A 12,026-nucleotide genomic window follows, 5' to 3' on the forward strand; every position below is an offset into this window, starting at 1 on the left:
ATAATAATAATAATAATAATAATAAATGTTGTCAGGGTTAAGGACCTAGAATGTGAAACTCTTTCTATTGAGTCAGTCACAATAGTGAGGGAATTCCCTGAGTTTTTTTCCTAATGACCTTCCATGAGTTCCTCCCTAACGGGAAATGGACTTTTACATTGACTTTTTACCAGATATAAAACTCATTTCAATTCCTCCATAGAGGATGGCTTCGATTGAATTGAAAGTGTTAAAGCTTCAACTCAAGAATTTACTAGACAAGGGTTTTATTCAACCTTGTATTTCTCCATATGGTTCTCCAGTCTTATTTGTTAAGAAGAAGGATAGGTTTCTTAGAATATGTATTGATTATCGCCTATTTAATAAGGTCACCATAAAGAACAAGTACCCTGTCCCTCGGATTGATGATTTTTTTAATCAACTCCAAGGTGCTATTTAATTTTCCAAGATTGACTTAAGGTCGGGATATCACCAACTAAGGTGAGAGATGAAGATGTTCCCAAAATAGCATTCTGAACTAGATATGGTCACTATAAATTTCTAGTTATGTCTTTTGGGTTATAATATACCTCGGCGGATTTTATGGACCTAATGAATAGATTTTTCCAAGATTAACTCGACTCATTTGTGATTGTGTTCATTGATTATATTTTGATATACTCTAAGAATGAAAATAAGAACGAAAGTCACTTGAGGTTGGCCTTGCAAGTCCTCAAATAACACCAACTTTATGCCAAATTTAGCAAGTGTGAGTTTTGGTTGAGGCCAACTGCATTTCTTGTCCATGTTATCTCTGGTGAGAGTGTGTAGAAGTTGATACGAAGAAGACGGATGCAGTCAGAAATTGCCTAGACCTTTGACTCTCACAAACATAAGAAGTTTCTTGGGTCTAGCCGGGTACTATAGAAAGTTTGTTGATGGATTTTTGTCTATTGCTTCTCCTTTGAAAGCTTTGACCCAAAAGAAGGTGAAGTTTGAGTGGTAGGAAGCTTGTGAAAAAGGTTTTCAAGAGTTGAAAGATAAGCTTACCTTTGCTCTTTGTTGACTTTATCAGAGGGTAATAAAGGCTTTGTAGTGTATTGTGATGCTTCATAAGCAGGCTTGGGATGTGTCCTCATGCAACATGTCAAGGTGATTGCTTATGCTGGTAGGCAACTCAAAATTCATGAGAAGAATTATCCAACTCATGATCTTGAGTTAGCTGCTGTAGTTTTTTCCTTAAAAATATGGAGACATTACTTTTATGGTGTGCATGTCGATATATTTATGGACTATAAAAATCTTCAATAAGTGTTTACACAAAAGGAGTTGAATCTCCTATAGGGAAGATGGTTAGAACTTTTGAAGAATTAAGACATGAGTGTCCTTTACCACTCTGGCAAGGCCTATGTGGTTGCAGATGCTTTGATTCGTATGACTGTGGGTAGTGTGTCTCATGTGAAAAAAGAGAAGAAAGAACCTCCGAAAGATGTTCATAGGTTGGCTCGTTAAGGTGTGTGGTTAGAAGATTCTTCAAATGGTGGTTTTATGGTCCATCATAACTCCGACTCATCATTTGTGGTGGAGGTAAAATCTAAGCAGCACCTTGATCCTCTATTGATGGAGTTGAAGAAAACGGTACTTAGTAAGCTCATTGAGTAATTCTCCCAAGGGGGGATGGTGTTCTTAGGTACCAAGGGAGATTATGTGTATCGGATGTTGAGGATTTGAGAAATCGAATTATAGAAGAAGCACATGGTTCTCGCTATTCTATACATCTGGGTGCCACCAAAATGTATCATGACCTTATAGAGGTCTATTGGTGTGATGGTTTAAAAAGGGACATGGCAGAGTTTGTTGCTAAGTGCCCAAGATACCAACAAGTTAAAGTCGAGCATTTAAAACCAGGTAGTTTAACCCAAATCATGGATGTACCTACTTGGAAGTGGGAAGCCATTAATATGGATTTTGTTGTTGGGTTTCCTCGAACCCGGAGGCAAAATGATTCTATATGGGTTATTGTGGTAGGTTGGCCAAATCTGTCCATTTTATTCTTGTTAAGTCTATTTATACTGCAGAAGATTATGCAAGAATCTACTTTAATGAGATTGTGAGTCTTTATGGGATTCCATTGTCCATCATTTCGGATGGAGGTGTCCAATTCACTTCTAGTTTTTTGAAAGCTTTTTAAAAAGGTTTCGGTACTCAAGTAAGACTTAGCACTGCTTTTCATCCTCAGACGGATGGCCAAGCGTAACATACTATTCAGACCCTTGAGGATACGTTAAAAGCCTGTGTTATTGATTTGAAAGGAGGTTGGGATGATCATCTACCTTTGATTGAGTTCTCCTACAACAATAGTTACCATTCGAGCATCTGCATGGCACCTTTTGAAGCTCTTTATGGTAGAAGATGTAGGTCTCCGTTTGGATGGTTTGAGGTTGGTGAGTCCTCACTCCTTGGTCCTGAGATTATGTATGAGGCTATAGAGAAGGTTTGAATCATAAGATATGAATTGAAGACAGCCTATAGTCGGCAAAAGTCTTATGCTGACAATAAAAGAAGAGACCTTGAGTTTGAAATAGGTGATCATGTATATATGAAGATTTCACCTATGAAAGGGGTGATGATATTCGGTAGAAAGGATAAGTTAAGTCCCCGCTATGTTGGTCCTTATGATGTATTACAACGAATAGGAAAGGTTGCGTATGAGTTGAAACTACCTAGTGAACTAGCTTCGGTTCATCCGGTGTTTCATGTTTGTATGCTCAAGAAATGCATAGGTGACCTGATATCCATTCTGTCTATTGAAGGTTTAGGGGTGGATAAGAATCTCTCCTATGTAGAGGTTCCGGTTGAGATCCTAGATCTCCAAGTCAAGAAGTTGAGGAACAAAGAGGTTGCCTCCGTAAAAGTTCTATGGAGGAACCATCTTGTCAAGGGTGTAGCATGGGAGGCTGAAGCCGACATGAAGTCCCGCTACCCTCATCTTTTTACTCCTTGAGGTTAGATATTCCTCTTAATAAAGAAATTTAATAAAGTAAATATGAAATTGACTTGATTTCTAAATAGGTGTATGTTGTGGTAAAAGTTGTACCAATTAGAATTTTAAGAAAATGCTTTCATACTCTATTCTTGCACTTATATGAAATATATATGCATGTGTCTTCTTGGAATTTTGGTGTTTTGTTGTTTTCTTGAGAAGAATGATAACATGGTAACTCCTTGATGTATTTTGAGATCATGATAATGTTGAGAAGGAAGTTCCTCACTATGTGTTATGAATATGAAGCTCTTATATGTTGTGCATAATAAATTGAGTGCTATTTGTAATATTGTGATATGTGTTGAAAGGATTTGTGTAGTACTCCTATGAGATGTGACTAATTTTGAATTTATGTTGTTGTTGGTTGGGCTGCTATAATTGAGTCTATCCTTACCCTCCAAAATGATTTTGGTGTCATTCGGGGACGAATGTTCCTGGAGTGGGGTGGGGGATAATGTAACACTCCTGAAATGCCATGACTTAGACTAGAACTTGATCTATTGAATAATGTTTAAAATGATATTTACAGACTTATATTAATGTAATAAACTCATTTAGAAAAGGTTAGAACCAAAACGACAAAGAAAGACCTCGATGTCCGGAAACTAGCTAATTTGAACTAGTTGACGTCCCTATGTTTGGTGAAGGTTTCGAGTGTCGAATGAAGTCCAAAACTTGTAAAAAGACTTTGGATTGGTAGAGTGTGGCATAAAGGGTCCAAACGTCCGGTAACGACACCCCAAGAACCACCCGAAGGGTCCTTGGGGAGGACCCCAACATGGATAGAAGGTGCAAAAGCAGCCTGCACGAGCAAGATTGGAGAAGTGGTGCGTGGCACACAACATTCACGGGGCACTCTGCCTCAAGAATTGAGAGGAAGTCTCGCTACGCAAGGCTGACATGAACCTCACTGCCTCAACCCAAAAATTCAGAAAAATAATGGGAATTGGCCCTGCAATGCGCAACCACTTTTTTTAAATTAGTTAAAGTCGTCTTTTTGGTAATTTAACTCCATAAAAAAACCTATTTAAGTGAAGGGTCTTTTGGGTTTTTATAGGACGACTATATATGGATTATAGTTCAGTTTACCACTTTAACACGCTACAAAACAAATCAAACAAATTTTCTCTCATCTCTCTCAAGAACACTCTCTTTTCCAAACTCCATTGAAGAACAAGAAGAGCTTAAGGAAGAAGACGAAGACTTCAAGATTTTCTTCCAAAATTCATGGATTATTCGTCAATAAGGTATGAGTTTTTCACTCTTGAGATTCCTTTCCCCAAGAGGTCATTTCAAATATGGTTTTCAAGATTTCAAAATTTTATGGTATTTATTCTACAAAACGGGTTTTCTTCCTAACTCTAGATTTATGACTATCGATGCAAAATAATTGTTTTCTATGGTTGATTAAGTATATTTTAACGAATGTTTGCCTTGTAAATGTTATATTTACGTGTGAAACATGTCCTTATTAGATTGATGGTTTCGAACGTATTGTATCTACTGCTTGATTTCATGTAAACGTTGGGATAGGAACTAAGATGTGAATGAACTCTTAAATGACCCTTTTTAATCATCCTAAGTTATGAATTGATCTTGTATATGACTTGAAGTGTTAGTATTGATTATGCTATTGAGTATTTCACTCTGTTGTTGGATGGTTGTTATATATTGAATATAATTTCTTGAATAAGGATCTTGGAAGCAAGAGGTAAGTCTTCTAAAGTCATGATTACTCTATGATGTTTATGTTAGCCTATAAATGATGTTATAATGCTAATGAAGTATGTATGATGATGCTATGCATATATCATTGGGCTATGAATATGCTAATTGTGAGATCATGATAAGAATACGATAATGCAAGTTTATGATATTCTCTTGTATGCTTTACACAAGATGATGTATGATATGTTAACCTCAAAAACAAAGGGTTATGAAACGAAATTCTCATCTAATCCTAAAGATTTCATGATCATGTTTATACAAGGAGTTAATCTCCTATGACTTTTGATAAGATTTATGAATAAATAATGACTTAAAGGATATTCACAAAGGGACTTAAGCTTAGAACCGATGGACTAGACATGAGAGGTGTCCTTTCCCTAGTTGAAAGGTGGGTTCACAATAACTCTTATGAGATAGAGGCTGCCATGTAAGAAGAGAGTCTTGTTTTGAGAGTTGTATTAGACTAATGGACTTGGGGTCTTTATATGGGGGGTTAATTAACTTAATTAGGCTCCCCTAATACCCTAATAACCACCAAACTACATAATTAATTAATTATGACTAGCTTAAAATTGTGCAGCAAATTACAGTTGTCACAAACGACACCATGAATGATGGATTGTGGGTCAGTCGACCGACAAGCCCTCCTCCGTGCTGCACATCCGTGGTTCTGGTCAAAGACTTGTGAAGGTGAGGGCTAATACATCACGTGTTTGGATCGACTGGGCGTCGATGCCACTGTCGTCCCACACTTAGTCTGGTTGAGAAGGTCTCAACTCTCATTAATCTAAACACAACTCACAAATAAATGCTCTTCCTTCTCTCTTATTTCTCGCTCTACTTGAGCTCACCATTGAAGGCTAGCAAGGATTAGGGTTTGGGGGCTGAAAAGGGCCTAATTCACCATCAAGATGTTATCAAACGTTAAGTTATGGGATCTAATTCACCTTTGAGACTCTTTTCTTAAAGGGTTCCTTCAACATAGATTTCAAAAGTTGAGTTTTCTTATGGGTTTCATTCAATTACGAAATTTAAGTTCTGAATTGAGTTGTTAATAATTTCTTTAGATTATATTGAATAGATTAACATGCATTTAAACTTGATTATGGCAATCGTTAGTGGTTTGGTCTAAATTGAAGAATATGATCCTCCATCCCTAACCCTAGGTTGTGATCTTGACCTATACTGTATTGTGATCATTCAATTGAGTTGGCTGTTGATTTGATTACTATCCTATGGTGTTATTATGATTAAATTAAGATGAATTATAGTCCTATAATTCTAATTATTTAGATGTGATTTAGGTTATTAATTGTAATATGAAATTAGCCTATGTATCTTGTCTTAAGGTATGATCTAGTGTTGAATTGTGTTATAGAGATGCAATTGGCCTTGTTATATTATTGGTTATCTTTGTGTGATGATTTTACTCCCCAAATTGGGTTTATTTATGTGTTGATGGTAAGACCTTGGTGATAGACTATGAGGAAGACTTGGTAAGTCTTAGAATCTCAATCTTTATTTCCAGGTGTGACTAATTGTTGTTAAGTTGTATGATATTACATTGGAGTATGCCTTATATTAGTATTATAGGTGGTATGATGTTGAATTGAAATGTCTTGACAATGTTTTGAGGTTGATTAAGGTGTATGTGATATAAGGATGGTGAAAACTATCAATGTGCCTTGATATGCTATGAAATGCTAGTGTGCTAACCTCACTTACATGGATTGTGATAAAAGGACTTATACTCGTATGATTCTTAGTGAGCTATTGATGATGATGATTATAAAAGGGGTAGACCCTATGACCTAAACAAAGCTATGCTTGTTAATTAAAGGCTTAAAAACATTTAAAAAGGGACTCTATCTTAGCACCGAGTGAACTAGATTGAGGAGTGTCCATGCTCACATAGGGAAGGTAGGAACACTACATTACTCTTGTGATTGGAGACTATAATGCATGCTGCATAAAGAGGGTCCAAACTAAATCTCCTAGTTATTGAACTACTTTGCCCCCATAGGAATACTAGCTAGTGGATCCATGTAGTTGTTATGTTTCATGTTTTGGTACTACCTTGGCAAGTAGTACGCCTTCTTTCGGTGTAGGGTTTTATGACACCAGATTCCACACTAGCTCATGTGGTCTATGTCGGTTAGGGAAATATGTTCCCAAAAAGGTAAAACAAATTAAAGGACTTGAAATCTAACTTGGATAACCTAAGGGGTCTAGCCTAGTCTATGTAGGGGTATGGGACTCTACCTAAACATTGCACTAGTTAGCCTTGAGCGGAGTCTTAGGAGGAGGTTTTTATATATATTCATGTTATGATAATATTAGATGTATATATGATGACCACAGCACATTGTTGATACTATATGTTGATTAGTTCATTTATTAATATGCCTTGGTTTATAATGTTAATATATGATGAAATGTAAACCTAAATGTCGTGATATATAAAGTTGGACATTGGTCATGTTTTGGTATTGAGGATACTTGATTGAGTAAGGTTATGGGTATTTGCTTGGTCATTCACTTGTTGACTTGATAAGGATTCATGAGTAGTTGTTTTGCGTATTATGATATGATTGACTCTTATTCATTCTTGTGATATTATTCCTTGATGTTAGAATTGTAGTGAATCATGGTTTTCAAGTATGTTGGGATAAGTATTACTTCTTGAGCTAGTAAACATGTTTGTTTGGTTGATTGATATGACTTGCTTGGCTTTGCACTAGGTCCCTAAAGGGGTAAAATTGCATGTTTTGACTAAAAAGTCCCTTTTAGCATGTTTTGCTTGAGTATGTGCATAAGTTCTCATACTTAGTACATGTGGAGTACTAACCTCATTTTTTTCCCTTTTTCCAAACATTTTAGGTTCCGGTCATTGAAGAGTTTTGAAGGCGACATTGTTGAAGGCTTGGATTCTTCCTTTCATCCAAGTGGGGTAGGTCCTCAACTTTCGAGGGCAATGCCATCATCTGGCTTACGAGATTGTTATGAGCTTAATGACTCTTTCATTTCTTTCCTTTTTAATTGAGTACTATACTTATGTATGACCTATATGGGGTCTTGTTGGATTGATATAAGGGCTATGCCCTTATTTGTTAATCGTTTAAATAGTATGAGATGAGACAGTCGTTGAGACTATATGTATGTGCAATAAAAGTAGAAGGTTATGTAACCTTCCTATACGAAGGGTCTATGTATACTCGATATGAATATATTTATGTGTATGTAGAGGTCTATTTAAACCTCCAAGTAGTTATAATGAAAGTTTTACATTTTTCCGCATTTTTCAACCTATGAATGTAATGACATGAGACTAAGAGTCTAGTCTTAGTCCTTGAAAAGAACGATAACGCTGGTTACATCTAGGGGGTAAACTCGAATGTGACATATACAATAGAATTTGTATCACTCACATAATTTATATAGACATATTCAAAGTCCAAACATCATATGCAATCACATATATAATTTAAGCCATATTTGAGGTTAGTTTACAGTGCGCTAGTCCTACTTTACACTGAGCATTTTCTTTTTCGGAGTGAACTCCTTCATTGAACTCATTAACCTCCCAAGTAACCCTCTAGTGATACTTAGTGAAATGCATCACCTTAAGGCCACAAGGAATCATTCATACAACTTATATAAGCCAACACATACCATCAAGAAGTATAATACATAAAAGACACACTTTGGCCAAGACACAAGAACATTACAGTAAGCCCTTGTTATTATACATATATACTTATTTTTCTTCACATAAAACCTTATGAAACCTTACTCATAATGCCAATCTAGACCTACTAGTGCAATGTACATATGAAGCCCCATAACCTCACACATACTTATTAGACCTATCATGAGACCACAAGCATTGACATCCAATTCATACATCAACAAGTAAGTGAAGACAAAATCATTCAAGTCAACAAAACCTTCATCATATCGTCAATAAGACCAACATAGTGCATATACGGACAAGACCACATCACATATATCCATTAGAACTCATACCATGCATTTCATCACAATAAGTACACAATTACTACAATGTCATACATAAGGAATACATATATAGATACATCCATTAAAACACCTTCCTAGGACTTCTCTCAAGAGTCACTTGTGCAATGCATAAGGGAAGTCCCATAACCCCCCCTACACTAAGAAACTACTTTAGGTTATCCTAGTTAGATTCCTTACTTTACTTCTATTGTACATTTTACTTCACGAAAACTATAGACTTAACCGATAATAAGACCATGTGAGCAAAACATGGACTTTGGTGTCATACCCTCACACCAAAAGAAGGTTTCTTACTTGTAAGGTAAGACTTGAGTATCATGCTAGCATATTAGGAGATATCACTTTCTAGATCCTATGGGGAAACATAGTTATGGAACTTGGTGGAATCATGGAAAAATCACTCTAACACCCTTTGGGTCAGAGGCTATCCTACACGTGAGGTATATGGTGACCTACCTTCCAACAATGGGAAGAGACACCCCTCATCTTCAAGTTCACTCGGTGCTAAACTAAGTTCCCTTTATTAAAAGCCTTTAATTTTATTACTTTATAAAACATAGGATTTAGGAGATTCACTACCCATATGCTTAGGTTATAGGTTATAGATGAGAAGCCCTTTCATAAACTTATATCATGTGAGAAAATCTTTCACATAGATGTAACATACGTAAACATCTATCTAGTTTAGGATACTCTTGAGCACACCATTATAAGCGTAACTATTTGAGACATGCTTTCACATAAACACATTTAGACACTAGGTATAATCATACTTCATCATACCACATACTTCACATTATAGCATATAAGACATGTTCATAACATGCTCATGCGTTCATATCCATGTACATAATAGACCTAACCTAGGAACTATTCTTTGAAGGTACACATGTGCAATACGTAGACAAGGTCCTATAACCTTGGCCACACTATTACACCTATCAAGTCATCCTAGTTAAGGAAACACATAACATACTTTCATAGTAAGCTTAACATGCATAGTAGTATACACTATTGAATATGAGAACAACCTTACATTAGACACTAATATCCTACACTACTTGTCAGCATGCATGTAGAGTGAGGGTGTGTTTACATTAGTCAACATGATCACATAATTTCTATAAACAACACATTAAGGAATCCACCCTATTAAGACCACATTACACTTTCAAGCATATACCACACAACACACAATAGCATAGGAGACCAGCCAAGCTTCCTATTACACTTAAGACTCCTAACTTTTGCTATTCATGCATTCTCATAGTGGTACATAGGTAGGGTTCATAATTCCTTAATATTTCATTAATGGCAGCACCTACACATAACCCAAAGATAATCATTCTCATGCTCATAACAATAGTAACATAACCTAGATTCACAGATAGAGTAGAAGACTAGGCACAACTTACACATAAGGTGATCATCATAACCACACATTCATATATTAATCAATTTGACTTCAAGGCCATGGTCAACACATATATATTGACAATAAAGTAAACACCGAAACTATAAGTGGACCATACCACACAATGCCATCCAAGGCTTCATCAGCAATACTATAGAGAAGTAAAGAAGTAGAGAAATTCTTATCAATCCTTTAGCCTTTAGTCATCATTGACCATTACTAATCTTTCATCAACAATTCAAGTATAAGGTAGTGGCTAAATATGCTTTAATCATTAAAGAAACTATGCATAAGCCGCTACAAGACCATGCTACAACTAGTACAGTACATCATCAACATACTAGAAAGTAGAAGGACATAGATCTTTAACAAAATTCAATTGCATTGAGAATGAATCGTATTTCATCATTAGTGTCAACCTAGTTAAGTAGATAAGTACATCATGATCAAGTCTAAATCATACATTAATCATAACATGATTGAGATCATATTAAGTCCACTACATCATCAATTTATATAATGTGAAGGGAAATTAATCTCTTACAAATTCTTCCTCATTTTTATTATAAATATTCATACTCACAATTAATAAATAATACACATAGAAGAGTTAAAGATACCATGGCTTAAATGAAATCCTACTACAATTGCAAAGAAATTGAGATTACAGTGAGCATCATAGAATTACAATAGAGAGGAAGTTGAGATCAAGTCTTCAAGCATCAATCCACATTGTATACAAACACATAATTCATCATTATAATATATTATAGGAAGTAGCTAAAGTACAATTAACCCTATACAAACTCATGAACCAATACCATGGAGTCGAGATACATAGAACTACATTAGCAATAATTAGAAGATAGGAGAACATGCATCAATAATATTTAATCTTCAAGCCTTTATCCACATTGGATCAATTACAATATAATTCATAATCTACATACATGATAGGCAGTGGTTATAAACAAATTTACATAATTGAATTCCTAATTGATGCACTATAATGGCAATGTTACAGTGATCACATAGAGGCATAGGCTAGTCTTGATCAAATCTTCATACCTTGATCCAGTTGGATCATTCATAAATAATTCACCATCAATATACATAACAAAAAGAATATATAAGCAATTCAACGTAATAGAATCACAATTCAATCAATAACAACCCATGATCACAATGTCCATGTAAGGGCTAAATCGATTTTGTGAAGGGACATGGGTTCATAATGAAATTGGATTGAAACTTACATTAAAACCAATAAATTAACATTTATTCATCATGATTAAGCCTTTGAAAACATTTTGAGAAAGAACTCATGGCTAGATTGAAGAAGAAGAAATTTCATTATATTTTCTCTTTGAGGTTAACTCTCCAAGTGAAAGGTTACTTATATATGAAGGATCACCATACCTTTATCTACAATAAAACCTCTAAAACTTGATGAAGAAACCATAAGAATCCAAGATTCAATCTGTTCTTGAGCTTCACCTTCAAGGGAGGTTCTAGAAAGAATATTTTGGAGGGATAGTCTAATTTGATTAAATTGGATTGGGAATGGTTTGATCACGTTTTTGATCCCTTAAATACTCCCAAAAATAACTAAGCAAACATATTAGGTTTAGGTTAGTACGTGGGGTGATATTAAAATTCTCCCCTTTAACCAAACAGTCGCTAGGCAGCAGTTGCAGGCCACCATCGATGGCCAGTAGGTCCATTGATGGGACATCTGTGGCTTCAGTCGATGGTGTCTTGGACTATTCTTTGGATGATCTTATCCAGGATATGTGAAAATCGACTACACCCCCATTGACG

Source organism: Solanum pennellii, chromosome 11 (assembly GCF_001406875.1).
Source record: "Solanum pennellii chromosome 11, SPENNV200".
NCBI lineage: Eukaryota > Viridiplantae > Streptophyta > Magnoliopsida > Solanales > Solanaceae > Solanum > Solanum pennellii.